The following is an 18,300-nucleotide window of genomic DNA, read 5'->3' as shown; positions in this document are numbered from 1 at the left end:
AAATCTGTATATTTTGAAACTTCTGGAAGAGAAGTTAGTGAGGTACACAAAGGGATGACCAAACCCTTTTCTCAGTTGATGTATGTCTCCTAAAATTCTCCAGTGATTTTTTTCTTATTTTATAATGTGATAATTTTTCTGCAGAATATATTAAGAACTACAGAAGAGGTTATTTCACACATTAATAACTAACATCAATTAATATAGTTATTGTTCAAAAACAAATCACAATGGATTCAGACTCTGAAATCCAGTGAACAGGTATATAATTTTTTAATTTTGTATACAAAAATAAGGCACAACTTGTATAAAATGGGCAAACCAGAATCCAAAAATAATTGACCACAAATGAACAAAATCACTAAAAACTCGAAAAAAGCTTTTCTTAAAAAAACTTTCTTAAAAAAACAAAACAAGACACCAACTTACTTAAAAAAAAAAAAAAAAACAACCTTACTTTTACTCAAAAAAAAAATTACTTTTTTTTTTTTTTTTTGACAGTAATTAACCATGTACTTTATCAATAGCTCTCTTCGTGTAGCAACTCTAAAGTGAGACACTGGATATTTTCTCCGGTAATCTGAGTACGTTTCAGCTTTTGGAAGTTGATAATTGTTATCGAAACATATTGTGTTTACTTCAGCTTTCTTTGATGTAATTTTTTTAATCTTTTTGTTTCTGTTTTTTAAGGCCTAACTGTTCCCACTGAAATCAGACAAAAAAAACAAAAAACAAACAAACAAAAAAAACAAACAAACAAAACTAAACAAAACATGTGAATTCATTCGGGCTATACTAAGTGTTGCACAACAGTATTTTTTTTTTTTTTTTTATATTTGGGGTTACAGAGAGGATAACCAGTTATCATGTTGGGCCCTGATCTTGTAAATCCTTATACATGTGCATATGGCTATTAACATGAATGGCTTTACTCAAATAAGTAAGGATTGCTCACAATCACAAAAGTTTGAAGGATAATTTTCAAAATGGCTGAAAATTGAATATTATGGATTCTACAACTTTAGACATTTTTCAGGGAACTCCTAGTGTTACTTAAACTCACTACAGCTTCTTTTCCTGTTGATTTTATGCCATTCATAAAACCATTAATGTTTCTAAATGCATTTCTTGATTTTATTTCTCTTAAAAATTTAGCCCTCTCTGGCTTATGTTGAAGCTGCAAGGATAACACACATTTCTTTAAAATTCTGAAGGGGTATCTTCTGCTGTAGAGAAGCTCAGAAAAGAATACTGCACTGCAAGTTATTATGTAATATTTTATATAAATACAAATTTTTAAAAATACTGAATCAGAAGAACTGAATTTGAAACAAAAAAGAACTGGCACAAAATAATTTTACATTTTGCAATAACAGTAATTAAAATGTGCTGTGGAAATCACAGTTTCTGGTAAGTAAAATTTAAGAAATGTATACATTCTGAATTTACATGGCTGAGATACTGCTTTTATTGACATTGTTTATAGTTAATGCCAATATGTCTTGTTATCATAAAAGTATATCCATTTTGGTTATGTCTTTTGAACCTTTTATAATGAAACTCTCATTATTATAAGTCTTTCGAAAAAGTTATGTGATAGTGCCTAGCAGTGGAAGCTAGTCAATGAACTCAATTAAACTGTGTGTGTTTTTTATCTTCAACCTTTTTAAAAAACAAAACAAAACAAAAAAAACAAACAAAAAACAACCTCTACCCATTTAAATTATAGCTTCAAAATACAATTTTTAAGTATTTTAAAATGAGAGAGAACTGTCATAAGAAGAAATGTCTACCTCTGACAAGGAAAACTTCTCATTTATGGGTACCCTTGCAGTACTGGTTGTTGAAAGAAAATTTATCGCTACAGATTTGTTCTTAGAGTCACTTGCCAATCTTTATAGCATGACAGAACAAAATCAAATCCATGCTGTAGTTAAGACTAGAGACTGTTGATTTAAGACTTTCATGAATTTTCACACACAAAAAAAAATGTTATGGAAAGAATGTTGTTAATTAGAAACATCAGGCATGACCAATCCTTACCAGGAAAGGGTTTAGGTGTAACCACAGTGCGGTATTTGTTCATATCATAATTAAAAAAAAATAAAATATGTGGGGGAGGATGGGCTCTGATTTTATTTTTTTCTATTGTTATAATTATTTTGAATGTATGGAAAATGTAAACTCTTCAAGGATTCCTGTGAGTGCAGTTTACATGAAGCTGGTATGGCACTGCTTTGTAATTCTGAATCTATCTTCTCAGAACTTAGTTCAAAACTTCCAATCCAGGCAACCAATAAACTCAGAAGCTGAGCTGAATGAAACATAATAGTGAGAGAAGTGTATTTAGGAAGGGAAACAGAAAGATTTTTCTTTCAGAGGGAAGTTAAACTCTGATGAATTTCTGCTTAGCTGTAAACCACTTTCTCTGTTTCTTGGAAGTACTGAACTAAATGGCAAACACTAAATTATGATGTTTAATGTACTTCTGTAGATTATGTATACTTAAAGTACACAATATACTTTATAATTTCCTATGAGCAATATGTCATTTACTATTTGTTGACAGAAAGATAGAGAAATTAAATACAACATTTACAGAAAGTAAGTGTTAAACGGGAAGCAGTATTCTTTCCTAGTTAACATGGCAGGCTGACAATCTGGAGATGTGGTTTGATGTGCTTTTCTTCCAGTAACTTGTGTAAGTTTGGGCAAGTTTTTTCATGCCTTCCCATTGTTCCTTTGTCTTATCTCTTGACATAGTCTTGAGAGCATAAGTACATGCTAAAATGCTTTAACCTCATTTTGGTGCATTTGGATGCTGTTTTAGCACATGTAAACTGTGATTGTACTTCATTCCTGTCCACAGTCACTTCATCTTCACTCTAAAGGATGTGTCTAGGTTCCAAAAGGAAAAATAAATGTAATATTAGTTTATTTATTTAATTAATTAAAGAAAAAAAATAAATCAATAACATAAATAAATAAATAAAATAAAATAAAAAAAATAAAAAAAAGAAATAGAGGTCTATTAGTGCACCTTTATTCTAGCATCTCAGACAGGCTAGCGAGGAACTATCTAGCACTGTCAGCTTGAAGATAGAGAGTGTGAGAAACAGAAAGAGCTGGAACTATGACATAAGACATGGATAAGTACTAGCATGAGTACTGACGTTTTGCAACTTGTTTCAGAACTTTGCATTTAACATCAAGAATCATTCCTTAGTCTTAGACTGTATTTAGTGCAGTCATCATTAATATTGTTTACCAAGGAAAAACAAGTTGGTAGTGGGTCATTGTGAAAGGGGATGAGCTTGTGTATCCTTGATTGCATGAGAAGGCAGCGCAAACTTCTGAAGACTACTGGATAGACAGATTGCCTATCACTCTTGGCCAGGAATTCCAGCAGAGTGCATAGAGTTTACATTAGCCTTGGTTCTGCTGTGATGATTTAATTTCAGGGAGACGCCACCTCCTTCCAGGAGGCTTTCAGAGTAGGATGTAAAACTAGCAGCAGCTTACTCTATCTGTCCAAAGAGCATGAGATAATGAGGCCCTCTGGGAGATGTATGGCTATTTTCCTTTTCTGTTTTCAGGCTATGTCTTAGTGCAAATGATGACGTTTGACAAATAAAAGACATCATTGTTGACTTAGCTCAGCAAAACAAGATTAGCAATTCAGAATACTTTAGAAGGTGGGAAGGAATGATTACATGATTCAGGATCCTGGGGTACTTCTTTCTCAGATTGAATTTCAATTGTCATGACAGCTTTCTGATGCCAGCTTAAACTCACAGCCCTGCTGTGGGAGCTGATATCCTGTAAACTTAGAATGACTTAATGGAACAGCAGGCACAATGCAAGGTCTTTAATTTAAGAAAACATACCTTTTTTCTTTCCAGCTAAAGATTTGTTTCACAGATGTTTTGCCAGTATTTGAATAAGTCTTTGCTACCAGCCTTCCTTCTTTTTTTTTTTTTTTTTTTTTTTATTTCCCCCTTCCTGGCAAGTTTCCCTTAAAAAACAGCACAATAGGAGAAATTAATCTGTTGGTTCAAAAGGAGGTGACAATTTCAATTTGTATTTAGTTTATATGAAGAAGAAGAGAGAGAAAGATGTATAGCAAGCCACAATAAGGAAAGTATCAATAAGCGGACTTGCTAGAGATGTTTGTTTCAAAGATGATGAGTTTTGAAGTAAGGCTAGGGGATGAAAACTTGCTGACAATTCAAAGCATCTGGAAGTGAAATGAAAGTTTTCAACTCCTTGACGTTTGTCAACAAAGAGCATTCCAGGAACAGCTGCTCTGAATGTGTTAGTTATGAGCTGCTGAAATAATGGATAATTTCTGGTTAGTTGCAGTGGGTTAATCAAGTCTGGATAACTGGAATGATCTCTGGGTAAAAGTGACTGTTGCGAAACCATTTGTTGTCGACGGAAGGAAGACACAGACGCTCAATATGAGTGATCAGTGAACTTCAATTTATTGGATAGCTCAGTCGTCTTTTATCTAATTCAATATAATTAGCTCATACATATTGCAAAAGCTAAGCTCATGATTGGTTAGTGCATTTCTCTATTCTATCAGCTAGTTTCCCACCAAAATAACACAGTTAGTACTTTCCCAGCATACCAACAGATATCACGTTCTTGTACCTGAAACCTCCCTAAAACCTCCCAGAACTTACATTCCTTCCCAGGCTGCATTTACGTATTTTCTCAGGCTCATTTGAGCTGTGTTCGATACTTTGTTAACTCGCGGCCTCCTAGCTGCTCAACATCCACATGACCTACTTCACGTACCCATTCCTCCACAATTCCCCCGTTTTTATTTTGGGCTACAAACACCTTCCTTGTGAGTTGTTCTAGTTTCCTAGATAAGCAGCTAAAGACTACCTGCGCAGCAATTATAATCAATACAATTATAAGCAAAAAGCGAAGTCCCTCTTTGATTAAGTTAAAAACCCATCCCCCTACATTTCCAAAGACAGATTTAAGCCAATCATCAAACCAATTATTCTGTATCGTAATTTTTTGTGTATGATCCATTAACCATTTTAATTGATTGTGAATTGATTGCCCATGATCAGAGAGATTAAAGCAACACATTCCTTCTACATCTTCACACCCATGTCCTTGAGCTAGTAGCAAGAAATCAATTGCAGCTCTATTTTGTAACACAGCATGTCTTATGCTCCCCATATCTTGCGACATTTCAGAAAGAACTTGTGTTGTTACATTTGATTGTTTAACAGCCCAACAAGCAAGCTTAGTAATGCTAGTCAAAGCGTGTGCAGTTCCCACACTAGGCACTAAAGAAGCAAAGACTCTTTTTGCTGGACCCCACAATTCTACATTATCATTGCAGTCAGAACCCAAAGTTTTTAATTCTCGTTTAATTCTTCTGTTCCTTGTCGAGTTTTGCCACGAGTGCAAATCTGGAGCGAAAAGCGTGAGTCGTCCTAGGTAACACGGTCCCCCAAAAGCATTAGCTGGTATTCCTTGCCATGCACGGTCCCCACAGATTAAAAACATGCCAGGTGGCAAAGCTTTGGCCTGACTTTGAAACCAGATCGAATTGGTGTCACCTATTTCATACGCCCCAAATGGTACACTAATGTTCCCGGTGTTGTTCCATCCACAGTAATGTCCATTGGCCTCAAATCCAGGGGTCCTCGATGTTATGTTGGTCCAGTGCGCTTTATTTTGTTTCCCTTCATGGAGTACAAAGCATGTTTGTGTCCAGTTACTACTGCTATTCCCCACTACCACAGTCCCTGTTCGGGCACCATTTGTTGCGAAACCATTTGTTGTCGACGGAAGGAAGACACAGACGCTCAATATGAGTGATCAGTGAACTTCAATTTATTGGATAGCTCAGTCGTCTTTTATCTAATTCAATATAATTAGCTCATACATATTGCAAAAGCTAAGCTCATGATTGGTTAGTGCATTTCTCTATTCTATCAGCTAGTTTCCCACCAAAATAACACAGTTAGTACTTTCCCAGCATACCAACAGATATCACGTTCTTGTACCTGAAACCTCCCTGAAACCTCCCTAAAACCTCCCAGAACTTACATTCCTTCCCAGGCTGCATTTACGTATTTTCTCAGGCTCATTTGAGCTGTGTTCGATACTTTGTTAACTCGCGGCCTCCTAGCTGCTCAACATCCACATGACCTACTTCACGTACCCATTCCTCCACAAGTGACCTCATTCCAATCTCCACTCATAATGAGAAATAATCTCAACAGTGTGTTAAAATGCCCCCTTCCATGTAAAACACAGTTCTGAATGATTTTTTTTCTTGTGAACTCTGAGCCAGAAAACATTGTATGGAAGGTGAAGAACACTTAGATAATTCTTACATTCATTGCTAGTGGTATATATATTTTTTTCTTTTGGTATTATAAAAGCATTCCAAATACAGGCCTTTGTTTTTCTTTAACACCTGACTTCAGGGTGCTCAGCGCCCTACGTAGAACTAGTGGCATGTCTGTGTGGATGAATCTAGGTGATTCATGGAGAACTTAGATGCCAGGGGATAAGTTTCAGAACAGGTTGGTAAAATAAGAATAAATAAATAAATACATCCACACCCTCCTCACAATGAAGTGATTCCGTCTTCCAGGAAAATGTAAGTATTGTTAAAGAGACAAGGTCACTCACCACCTTCCTTCTGGAATCTGGGCTCCAGGTGGAAAACAAAACTGAACCCCAACCCATGCAAATACACAGGAAAAAGGACTTTCTATCATCAGTTCTTCACAAGACAGGATGCTGTGTGAGTTTAGTATTATATTATCCTTCAGCTCTGAGTCTACTCTCTCTCCACAGTGTCTTGCTATGGATAGGTGGGTTCCTGCACACATTGCTGGTTTTGAGTAGCTCTCTGCTTCAGATGTTTTCTGGTTTGGATCAAATTCAGTGGTACTCAAGCAGAAGAGGCATGTCCAACTCTGTGGGCTGTTCATGCAGCCTCAGTTAGCTATTTTTCTGAGTTAGGTTGTACTTAAAAAAGGTTAGGAGTTAACTTGCTGAATATTAAACACTAAGATATCAAATTAGTTTAGATCTCATCAATCTGTATCTTCAGGTTTCAAGATCTGACCAAACATAGAGATAAAGCTTGGAAGAGAGCTAGTGTCTGATAGTTGAGACTGGTTGTCTAAATATATTCTGCTTTCCCACTTGGTCTTCCTGTACCCCTGTTAAGCCGGGTCAGTACATCCATTCAAAAAATGTAAGCTATCCTATGCAATTGTGTTACCAGTCTGATTATGCAGTATTATATATTTTGGGTGTCTTAATGAGCAGTTCTATGTTTAATGAAAAGCCTTATACTGTGCTTTCAACTGAAACAGGAGAATCATAATAATAGTAATAAAATATCTTATGTTGCATAGTTTTCACAGATTGTCTTAAGATATGAAGATTCTCATATTTATTTTCTGCAGGTCTTAATTTTAAACCATTGTATGGTATTAGAATATCAGCTCATTTCATAAAAGAATACTTCTGGTTCTCAAGGTTGCGAAAGCATAAAAGGGTGAAAAAAGTTCTAACATATTATTTGACAAGTGCTCAGCATGAGCTTTGAATTTTCAGCTTTTGGCAATACTTATTCAAAGTAATTTGTCATCAGACAAGGACATGGAAGCATGTCATTTTGTATGGTGTAATGAATGCAGGATCAATTAAGTGTTGGTGTGAATAAGGCATGATAAAACTTTCAGATTTGTTATTTAGAATAAAAGTGCAATAACCTAAGCCTTTTGTGCAGTGGCAGGGGGGCAGGGGAATACTACTTGTGATTGCATGATTTTTCATTTGTGGCATCATTGATCATTGTCAGCTTTTCTCAGTGTATACTGTCTTGCTAGATTGTGAAACACTTTTTTTTTTTCTCTCTCTTTTCTCTGGTTTTTTTTTTTTTTTAATTTTATTTTTTTATTTTATTTTATTTTTTTAATTGCAGATGTTTCTATTTCCCTATGTTTTGTTAGATTTGTGTCAACTGGAGAGCTTCTGGTGGTAGAATGAATGGTGGGAGGAAAATAAGCAGTTATATTTCCCTGAAACTGTGAAACTCTCTTAACTTTACTCTGATGTAGGTCCACAAGTTGTTAATAAAAAAACTCATACATCTATGGTAGATTTGTAACTCCACTGTCAGCTTTGTAACTCCACTGTCACAAGAGGATCTCATTTGAATGAATGCTGTTTATCTTACTGTCAACTGCTGTAGATCTTGACTTTCCAATAGAATAATTTATTTATTTATTTATTTATAATATGCAAACCTAAACATTATCAGTTGTACCACAGGCACTTGCAACATTACACCCTGATGAAGAGAGATAAGGCTGCTTCTTTCACTGCAACTGTGGGGGTTCCGAAACTAATACCATAGACAGCAGCCTTCTTACAGACTCTGCAGTCATCCTACTGCTGCTGGCCCTTGCTCTACTCCCTTTTCCCTAATCCATGTTTCCACCACCACCTCTTCCTCCTCTTCCACTGCAGTTGCCAAGAAGCTACTTAAGAAATCTCAGCAGAATTCAGAATCTGGCCCAGAATTTCAGTCGGCTGATGTATTTCAGCTGTAGGGAAAATAGTAAGTCAGGGCCTGAGAAACAAGGAAGTGGGGAACTGAGCTCAGTTTTTATGAGCAAACATTGTCAATTGTCTCCATACTTGCCAGATGGCGTTGCTTAGAGGACTGAATTTACTCTGAGAGCAGGATTGCAAGGCTGCTTAACATTTAAAAATGCAGAGTGGTTCCTTGTAGTTTTGTACTTGTACACATCACAGTGCCTGTTTGCAGGTTTGTGTGGTTTTGCAAGTTGCAGGGACAGAAAGTCAGCCTTATTTTTGTTAATGGCACAAGACTTGCACTTAGAACTCAGGGAAGAAATAAAGAAATAACCTCTTTTATTATTTATTAAGAAGACAAAATTACACTATTCCCAATATTTTTCAGTTAATTAGGGAAGTTTAAAAAAACTGCAAAAACAATCTCAACCAGGAGAGATGTAGTTTCCCTCAGCTGAAAATCAAATGAAACCTGTTTTCACTAAATTATACATACTTACTTTTTGAGCAGTTAGGAGAGAAATCAGAAGAAAATTGATTTGTCTCATGTAACCCACAGAGGTGAGCTAAGATTATACAGAAAGTGCTTTTTGAATAACAGTATCTTCTGTTGACAAGACATGTTTGTACAAGAAAAAAAAAACAAAAACTAAAAATATGTTAATTTTCATTTTTTAAAATATTTCTTAAAATTTTGTATTTTCATAGTCAGAGACAAAAATGGAACCAGAGCTAGTAGTCAATTAGTTTGGGTGCTTCATGATGGCTGGAAGACATTATTAGGGTGCTCATAAAATAACATTGTGCAGATGATTGTATATTAAATACATAAATACAAGAACAAATGGCTGTTAAGTCATCTGTTTTTTATATATTTACATGTATTTATATTAGTTTTCATGTCCTTGTTTTAAAATTTTGAAATGTTGGCTATTTGAATGAAATGCAAGAGATAATTCTCATTTGCATGTAACCACAATTTATTACCTAAAAATTATAATTCTACTTTTAATTAATTATTATTATTTTTTTTAAACAAAATCAATCTTTTCAGACATATTATAGAGTTAACTAAGAATTAAAATATGAGTACTCCATTCCCTTCGCTTGCTTTTGATCCTTATCAAAACAAAGAATAAGGGAATTTTCATTCTTTCTAGCAATAACAGGTTAGGTTGTTGTATTTGGATAGAATTCGATCTAATGACTTATAGTCTCTAGAAGAACTGTTTATTAAAACATCAACAACAAAACAATAAGCTTCCCACATCACAACTTCTCAGCCTGTGTTTGATATCATTAGAAATTAGAATACAAACCGTCTGTTCATTGTGTTTGGTGTCCTTCTTCTATATGAGTCTTTGTTGATTCATATTATTAATATATTGAATATACATATATATATATATATTTAAGTGGACTGCAATAGGTTTGGAAAGTTCTCTGAAACCACATCATGTCAGCTGCGATAGTCATCTCTAGTGAATTTTGTTTTTTGTTTGTTTGCTTTGCTGTTGTTGTTGTTTCCCTTTTGTTGCCCCGCCCCTTCCCTCTCTCTCTTCCCCCCTGTGCCATCACTGCACATCTTACAAAGATGGAGAGAACAGATTCTTTCATCAGCATTTGAATTATATTTGAATTAGCTGAAAATAAATAAATTGTAACAAAATACAGTTGTAAAAACATGCCCCAAACAGTCCAGTTTACAGTCCCTATTTTCATCAAATTGCATGGAAATATTTGTCTGGGTTTACTCATAAAGGTAAAGCTTTTGCTGAAAATTATCCTAATGGTATCAGAACAAGAGGAGAATTAAGATTTATTGCCAAACAAGAAATAAACCTTTATTGAAATAAGTTATAGTAAGAGAAGATAAAGTATCCTGAGACTTCAAGTTGGTCAGAAAAGCCAGAAAGTATAGAAAAGAATGCTTCTCAAGTTGATATTAGCTGCAGAGAAGCAGAGTTATAAGCTAAAGGTGGGGAAGTTATGGAAGAACAGATAGGAAGAAAAATGCAAGATGTCTGAAGAGGAAAAGCATGACAGAATAATAGGACATTTTTAGGATTAGTGTATCACAAACCAAATAGTATCTCTTTATGTTTCTCCAACTATTTTGAATTTCTAAATAGCAATTTTGTTGTTGTTTTTTAACGATCACATGAAAATTATGGCATCTTTTTCTACCAATTACATTTATAGATGGGAATTCATCTTGGTCACCATTAAATTAGTCATCCAGTCCAAAATTACTTTAGGTTCTCTCCACAGTCTGTGGCCAAATAGGGCAATTCCTCCCTTTGTAAGATAGGTATCTTGGATAGGTAAGATGTGTTGTTCTTGGGGAAGTCTGTATCCAGTTAAGTAAGGTAGCACTTAATCCTGGATATGTACCTTTCATATGGCAAGTATTTGGTGAGATTAGTCACCAACAGATAGGAAGACAGCCCTTTCAATCTGCTGTTTAGGAGTGAGGTTATTATAAGTAAATAAAGAGATGAGGGATAGCTATGGTTAAGTGTAATAATGACATGTTTATTTATTTAACATACATATAAATCTCAAAGTTGGATCATTAAAAAGAGAAGTATTGGCCTATGTAATATTTCAATTTGTTTCATTCTATAATCATAAAACATTTTGATATGAAATATAGTTATCTTTGCATGCAACCTTTCTAGAAAGGCCAACCCTTTTTTTCTTTGCATGCAACTTTTCTAGAAAGGCCAATCCCCTCCCCTTTATTTATTCATTCATTTCTTTATTTATTTTCAATGACAGCCAGTAAGCTTCAGATAGATTTTCCCAGACAACATTGTTTTCTGAAACTCTATATGTTATGACATGCTGATGAAACCCAATATGATTCAGCAGAAGAACTTGTTCACAGAAAAGAAAAATTCTCCTAATATTTTGGAGAAACAGAAGTCCATAGATATCTATAGAAAGACCCCTACAGAAAACTGCCTTAGGTGACTGCCTTCTGCTTTTTCTAGAGCTGGTCCTGCTCCCCAGTGTGAGGTATGCATGGTGCACACTATGCTTGAATTCCCTTCCTTTATGAGCACATTTAACTGTTTTTTCCTAGGAGACACACATAGCTTTCACCAGGGATATCAGAGTATCTTTCTACAACAGTCCCTACAGAGCCTTGTTAAATTAACTTTCTTCATGGAAGTCTCTTAGTAAATCTTGCTTATATTAAAAAACAACTTTCAGGGAAGGAAAAAAAGAACAATCAGTTATTCATGCAACAGCTTTAGTTTGGTTAGAGGAAATGTTCCTGAATCCTTAGAATTGCTCTTGAAAGCTAGCCAGTATGAAACACTGAAGTAATGTGGAGTTAAACACAGTTTCAAGTAGCTAGCAAAGAAGGAGCTTACAAAGGACAAATGTCTTCAAGCATTTGGACTACCAGGCAGACAAAAGGAAGAAGGTGATTTATCAGACAAGGGCCCAAGAACTAAAACTTTGCCATCATATTACAGGCACAATAAAAATGAAATCCATAATATTTTTTCACCAATTTAGCAATTTTCAGAGTAATTTTAACTGGAGGCATATTTAAGATTATTATTATTATTATTATTATTTTATTTTTAATATGATGTGTCTTTACCTGTCCTTATCTAATATGATTGCTTTTAATTAAGACAGTCTGGTTGTGGACCTGGCAACTGTTACACTGGGATAAATCACATTCAAGTTCTTAAGTACAGAGCTACAGAGGGGAAGGAGGTGTCATAGTGCCAATTTAGAAACCATGCATAATATTCTGTATTTGCACTTTAGAGCTGGGTGCAATGCCATCTTCTTCTGATATAGCACATGAGCCCAAATTCATCCCATCTAAACAGAGGCACTTATCTGAGACATCTCAAGTAAGAGCTTACTTAATGTTGCCTTCTTATCTCATCATTGGAGAGAAGTAAGCACCATGAGAAGATAACTCATCCCACTTAGTATCTGACTGATCTCTTGCAGGTGCCCTTAGCTGGCCCTTTTGGCTGTGCAGAGGATGGAGAGCAACTATTGTGCTAGTTTGTGTTTTTGGTAGATGTTTGCAGCAAGATGGGGAAAATTTAGGCCACCCTATTCTGCTGTCTGATTGTATTCTAACCCTAAGTTAGGCCCTGTAGCTTTGCATATATATAATGGAGAAAGGCAGATAGATAAAGATGAAATTCACAGCAGCCAGTATACTCCACAGAGAATTGTCTCAGCCAAGGACAGCAGTGTGCATCAAAGCCATATTGCTGTTAGTATCTTATGTAGCACAACACCTACAGCTCTAAATCAAGGCATGATATTCTGCCTTTGCCTCGTCCACATAAACATGGACAGTGGGTACACTTCCCTACCCCTAATCAGACGACATTCAGCTTCTTTAGGTCCAGTTTGAGTTTTCTGAGCCCAGAAGAAAAATCTGTGTATGACTCCAAATCCCAAATGGTGGACACATGCCAAAGTTTCTTCTCTATGTAAAAGTTCAGACTGTTCTCCCAGGGAGAGAACATTTTTATGCATTTGTCAGACATCATAATTTGGTCAGTGTTTCTAAACTCATTACCAACATACTACTCCGGGCTTGAAGAGATGTACAGCAAATTAGGCCTACATCCAAAAGGGAATTTAGTGTTGCAATGCTGAGGCTTGCAGTGCTAGATGTTTAGGCGCATAATCTCCACAGTGGAGTCCAAAGCTAAAACTGTCCCTTGGTTTCCTCTGTAATGGACAAAGAGAAGCAGATTCCTCAAAATCAGATTCACCATAGATCAACATATTGAAAAGAGACCCATATGCATCGTGAGTGGGAAAGTCTGAGGACTGCAGTGTGGTTACAATCATTGACTGTAGAATGTTAAGATGGCAATGTATATCATGACAGTTCAGAGTCCAGTGAAGGGTTAAATTCATTTCTGAAATGAGAGGAAAAAGAGTGTTCTTCCTATTTTCCCTGAATTAGTTTACTTGCCAATTGCACTAGTGATGCTGCTGGTTGAATGCTTTGCCATCTTATTAACAGAGGCATTAATTCTTATTTACTTTGTGCTTTAACAGCAGGGGAAAGCTGAGAGGGTTCTTTCCAGAAAAATAACAGGCAGATGGGATGATGTTGGAAATAAGGCATGAGGAAACAGAAGCTGTGTTTGGTTTGTGTGTGAAGGTGCCATTTCAATGCCTATACAATTGCCACAGCAGTTTTTCAGTGCCAGGAAGAGTGAGTGGGCAGCTTTTTGGACCAGGGTGCTCATGCAAAGATCACAGGAAAAATGCTGGCAGCAGTCCCCCTCTTTTTGTTTGGGCCTGTGACACAAAGTGGATGTGGTAGGATCAGTATTCAGGAGGGAGTATACAAATAATCCCTTGACTGAAAATAGTTCCACCAAGATGTTAGTCATCAAGGGTAGGACCCAAACCACAACATACTGATCGAAGAAAGCTTGGGGCCTTGCCTAATCTAAAAAATGTGAAGCAGTAATAAGAACCAAGGTCCATCTGCTCTGCTGCTGTGTTCCTAGTGTGCTGTAGTGTATGTCTAGATTTGCTGTTGTATATGTCTACATAGACAATGCTGTCTACAAATGAAAGTTTTCTGCATTCATTCTGTGCCAACTACATTGTAGAGCATTACAATAAAGACTGATGCATTTTGCTATGGCAAACAGAAGCTGTTTTATAAGTGTTTCTGATGTTTTATTTAACAATTTAAGTTTAAAAGTGCCAGCATCTTAGAGAAGTTGCTGTTACCTAGAAGAAGCAAAACAAAGCCTACACCTTTAGTTCAAGGTGCAGTCACCTTCTATAATGCAAACAGGAGGGAAAAAAACAAACAAACAACATAGTAAAATTCTTTAAAGCCCATGCTTATCTGTTTGTAAGTCTTTTTGACTCATAAGAATAACAGATGTTGGTTAGTTTTCACATGAACTTCTGCCATGCCTATCTTAGATACCTAAACCTAGACTTCAGTCCATATCTGCTACTTCTTGAACAAGAGATCTAACTACAAAACTGCTGTGCAAAGGCTGTACAGCACTTTCCTTTTGTTTTCAAAGGAAATGTGTGACCTTGCTTTGCATACTTGAATGCATACCTATGTGCAGAAAGAGATTTTGCAATTACTTAAGTGTGGAATTTATCTCTGGAAGAACAACTTCACTGTGTCCCAATGATTGACAGCAAATCTATATCCCCCAAGCCTGAAGAAGATAACAAAAAACATCTAATCTGTATTGCAAGGCAGAAATCAGGTTCAAAGCCTTTATTTTCTGACTTTAACTGGTCTAATAGACAAAGCATAAACAGGGCATATTGAATAGCCAGATTTTGATATTATCAATGTTTGCTTTTCCTTAAGGAAACCTGGAAAATACAATCTAGATGAGATTATCATTGGCATCTGCTCAACTGATATTAATGTATATTAATAGTATTTATTCAAGTGTTGCTGTCAAACTGTGAGACCGTTTCAGGTCAGTCCCAAGGTATCTCTTTTGGACTGAAATAACTCCATCTTCTCTATTCTAAAGCAGAAACGTACATTCTGCAGAGATAAACAGAAAAAAAGTCTCAATATTAAAGAACCATCCTTATCTGTCTCTTTCAGATAGTGTAATACATAGTTGCAAATGCTTCTTAAAAAGCTTTATTACATTCTAAATGTCTGCAGCATGTGACAGTCTACAAACTAATCCCACAAAAAACATTTCAATAATAAAAGCAGGAGCACAAATTATAGGACCAATGCAAATATAAACATCTTGCTTCATTCTTTAAGATTTGTGTAAATCTGCTTGAGATCTTGCTATAAAGCTTGTTTGGGATGTGAAAGGTAGTGTCCTATCCTGACAATACAAGAAGTAATGAAGTGAATACTGGCATGGAGGGAGGCTGAATATTTGGAAGTTAAAAAAAAAAGAGTATGGGTGTTGATTAAATGATTCTTTCTTTCAAAGATTTCAGAACTGCATTAATCCCTGGTTTTGGAAACACTTGCATTTTAAATGGGAATTAACTATCATCAAGAGTGAGGGGAAGGTGCTCTCAATTGCTCCTTTGTCTTTCAAATAATTTCTGACTTTTATTGCTGTCAATGACAAGAGATTGTAATCTTTAAGAGCAGCCCATACGGTTTTTAATTTCTATAGCAATGGCATAGAAAATATCCCTTTTCACAACACTTTTCACTGAATTCACCCTTTCTCTAAATAGTGATTTCTGTGAGAATTATCCAGAAAAACAAGTTGTAAAAAAAATTAAGGTACAAGTTGTTGTTTCAGAAAGAGGTAAAAGTCAACACTTCCTACTAAATAAGTATTCCATATCAGCGATAGTTCATGTTTCCTGCAGCTGCACCAGCTGCTGCTGGCTGACACTGATTGTACCCAAACATATTTCAGTCTCATGTTGCTTTTTATACTTAGTTGTGTAGTTATTTATTTATTCATTTTTTTAAGAAGCAAACTTAAAATTGAGTTATATGACTGAAAACTTCTTCTGCTACATACAAGTAACCTTATATGAAGATGTCAAAGTGTATTCATTATAATATCAGATGTTGGGGTTATAATATATTTGTTTTAAAAACAATTTTTATTGCTGTTCAGATGAAAAATATGTTTTAGTGGTGCAGACAGTAGAAAAAATTGCTGGTGTCAGAAGAGACTGTTATAGCTGCAGCATTGACATGGAAGGGAGACTGTTACTTGTTGCATAAACTGTCAATGATTTAACTTAGCCTTAGCTGTTGCATTGCCAAGCCAACTGAAAGTGACTGTACAACATTATAACAGAAGTAAAGTACTCAATTTATTAAAAATTATATAGCTTAAAGTATTATGCAGTTAAGGAATCTAGTAGTGGGTTACAGAGACTGTAAGTGGGTATATATGTATGATTTAGCATGATTGAACATCATTTGCATACGATGCCTATTCAGTGGTCTGTATGAAATGAAATTGGTGTTCTACAGTTTTTGTCTCTATTGAGTGTTTCTGGGCAATGAAATGGACTAATAGTAGGTGAAAAATAATTTCCTATCAAATTAAGAAATATTTTATTTTATTTTATTTTATTTTATTTTATTTTATTTTATTTTATTTTATTTTATTTTATTTTATTTTATTTTATTTTATTTTATTTTATTTTAAAGAAACGATTAGGTTAAAAATATTTAAACATAGCTAAGAGAACTGTTTTATCTGAACACCTCAAATAGATGTGGATACTTCTTCAACCCACAAATTCCCATATCTTATTGGTAATTTACACATCATCTAAAATAACTTTCATGTATCTTTTACACAAATATCTTAACTCTGTCATATAGGTCATCTCACAGATATTAGCTTTGTCTTACAATCAGTTACTTGGAAAATATTAATTTTCCTCTTTCTTTAATCAGAGTTCTATTACACCTTTGGAAAAATCTTTGAAGTCATCATACAGCATTGGTGCACAATAAGTTTGATTGGCAAACTGTTTATTGCCAAAAAGATTACCATATTAATAAGGCTGTAACAGCAGCTAATAGATTTAGTTTCCTTTAAGCAATAGCTAAGTAAATTAGATGATCATTTGTGTACATAAATGTCTACATAGCTTTATAAGTTACAGATTTAACTTCTTGTCTTACACTGTGCTTATGCTTGACATTATTATTATCAAATGTATGTTTATCATTCAAGACTTAAATAATTTATCTTGAATAAGACCTAAGTAAATCCAGCCAGCTTGCTGCCTTATTGTTAGCATAGCTTTCAGTTAGATTTGGTGAAGAAAGGGGATGTACAGAAAACTGAGTGACAGAAAAGATCTAGGGAACAACAAACAATTTAGGAAGCCACAGGAAAATACCTGAATTGTCCCGAAGGAATTTTGAAGGGCTCCTCTGAAAAGGTGATGCAACTGATATCGCAGCTGAAGTGCCTCTACACCAATGCACACAGCATGGGAAACAAGGAGGAGGAGCTGGAAACCACGGTGCATTTAGAAAGCTATGACTTAATTGCTATCACAGAAACATGGTGGGACGAATCACACAACTGGAACACTGGAATTGAAGGCTACAAGCCTTGCAAAAGAGATAGGCAGGGAAGGAAGAGTGAGGGTGTTGCCCACCATGTTAGGGAATGGATCGATTGTAATGAGCTACTTCTGAGAAACAACCACGGACAGACTGAGAGCTTGTGGGTGAAAGACTGAAACTATAGGCAGCTTGTGGCTGGGGTCTACTACAGGCTGCCTGATCAAGATGCCTGGAGTGCATTGAGGATAACATTCTGGTCTGGGTATTAAACAAAGCAGAGTAGAAGAGTTACTGGACCTGGTGCTCATCAGTGCAGATGAACTTATTAAAGAGGTTAAGACTGGAGGCAGTCTGGGCTGCAGTGACTAGGCCCTGGCTGAGTTTGTGATCTGGAGGAATATGGGCCTGACAAAGATCAAAGTCAGGACCCTGAACCTCCGAAGAGCAAACTTCTAGCTGTTTAAAGACCTAGTGGATGAGATCCTCACAACGCTGTCCTTAGGAACAAAGGAGCTGAACAGAGCTGGCGACTCTTTAAGGATGCTTTCTTAGAGCAGTAGAACTCTCCGTCCCCTTGTGTAAGAAAGTGAGGGCAGGAAACTGGGATGGCTGAGCATGGACCTGCTGGTTCAACTGAGGCAGAAGAAGGAAATGCACAGGTGGTGGGAACA

At 35.7% G+C, this 18,300-nt stretch overlaps 1 long non-coding RNA gene across 1 annotated transcript; it reads right to left on the bottom strand.

Moving 5' to 3' along the window:
• Positions 1 to 264: 264 nt before the first annotated feature.
• On the bottom strand, positions 265 to 17,532 carry LOC137848063 (uncharacterized). The gene is made up of 3 exons (XR_011091155.1): positions 17,458 to 17,532; positions 3,888 to 3,998; positions 265 to 2,898 (listed from the first exon to the last, which is right to left on the bottom strand). It is a non-coding gene; the product is annotated as an uncharacterized lncRNA (long non-coding RNA).
• Positions 17,533 to 18,300: the final 768 nt, after the last annotated feature.

The sequence above is a fragment of the Anas acuta genome, chromosome Z (assembly GCF_963932015.1).
Source record: "Anas acuta chromosome Z, bAnaAcu1.1, whole genome shotgun sequence".
Classification (NCBI taxonomy): Eukaryota; Metazoa; Chordata; class Aves; order Anseriformes; family Anatidae; genus Anas; species Anas acuta.
Note: the sequence above shows the minus strand (reverse complement) of the source record. Positions and strands in the feature narration are given on the sequence as shown.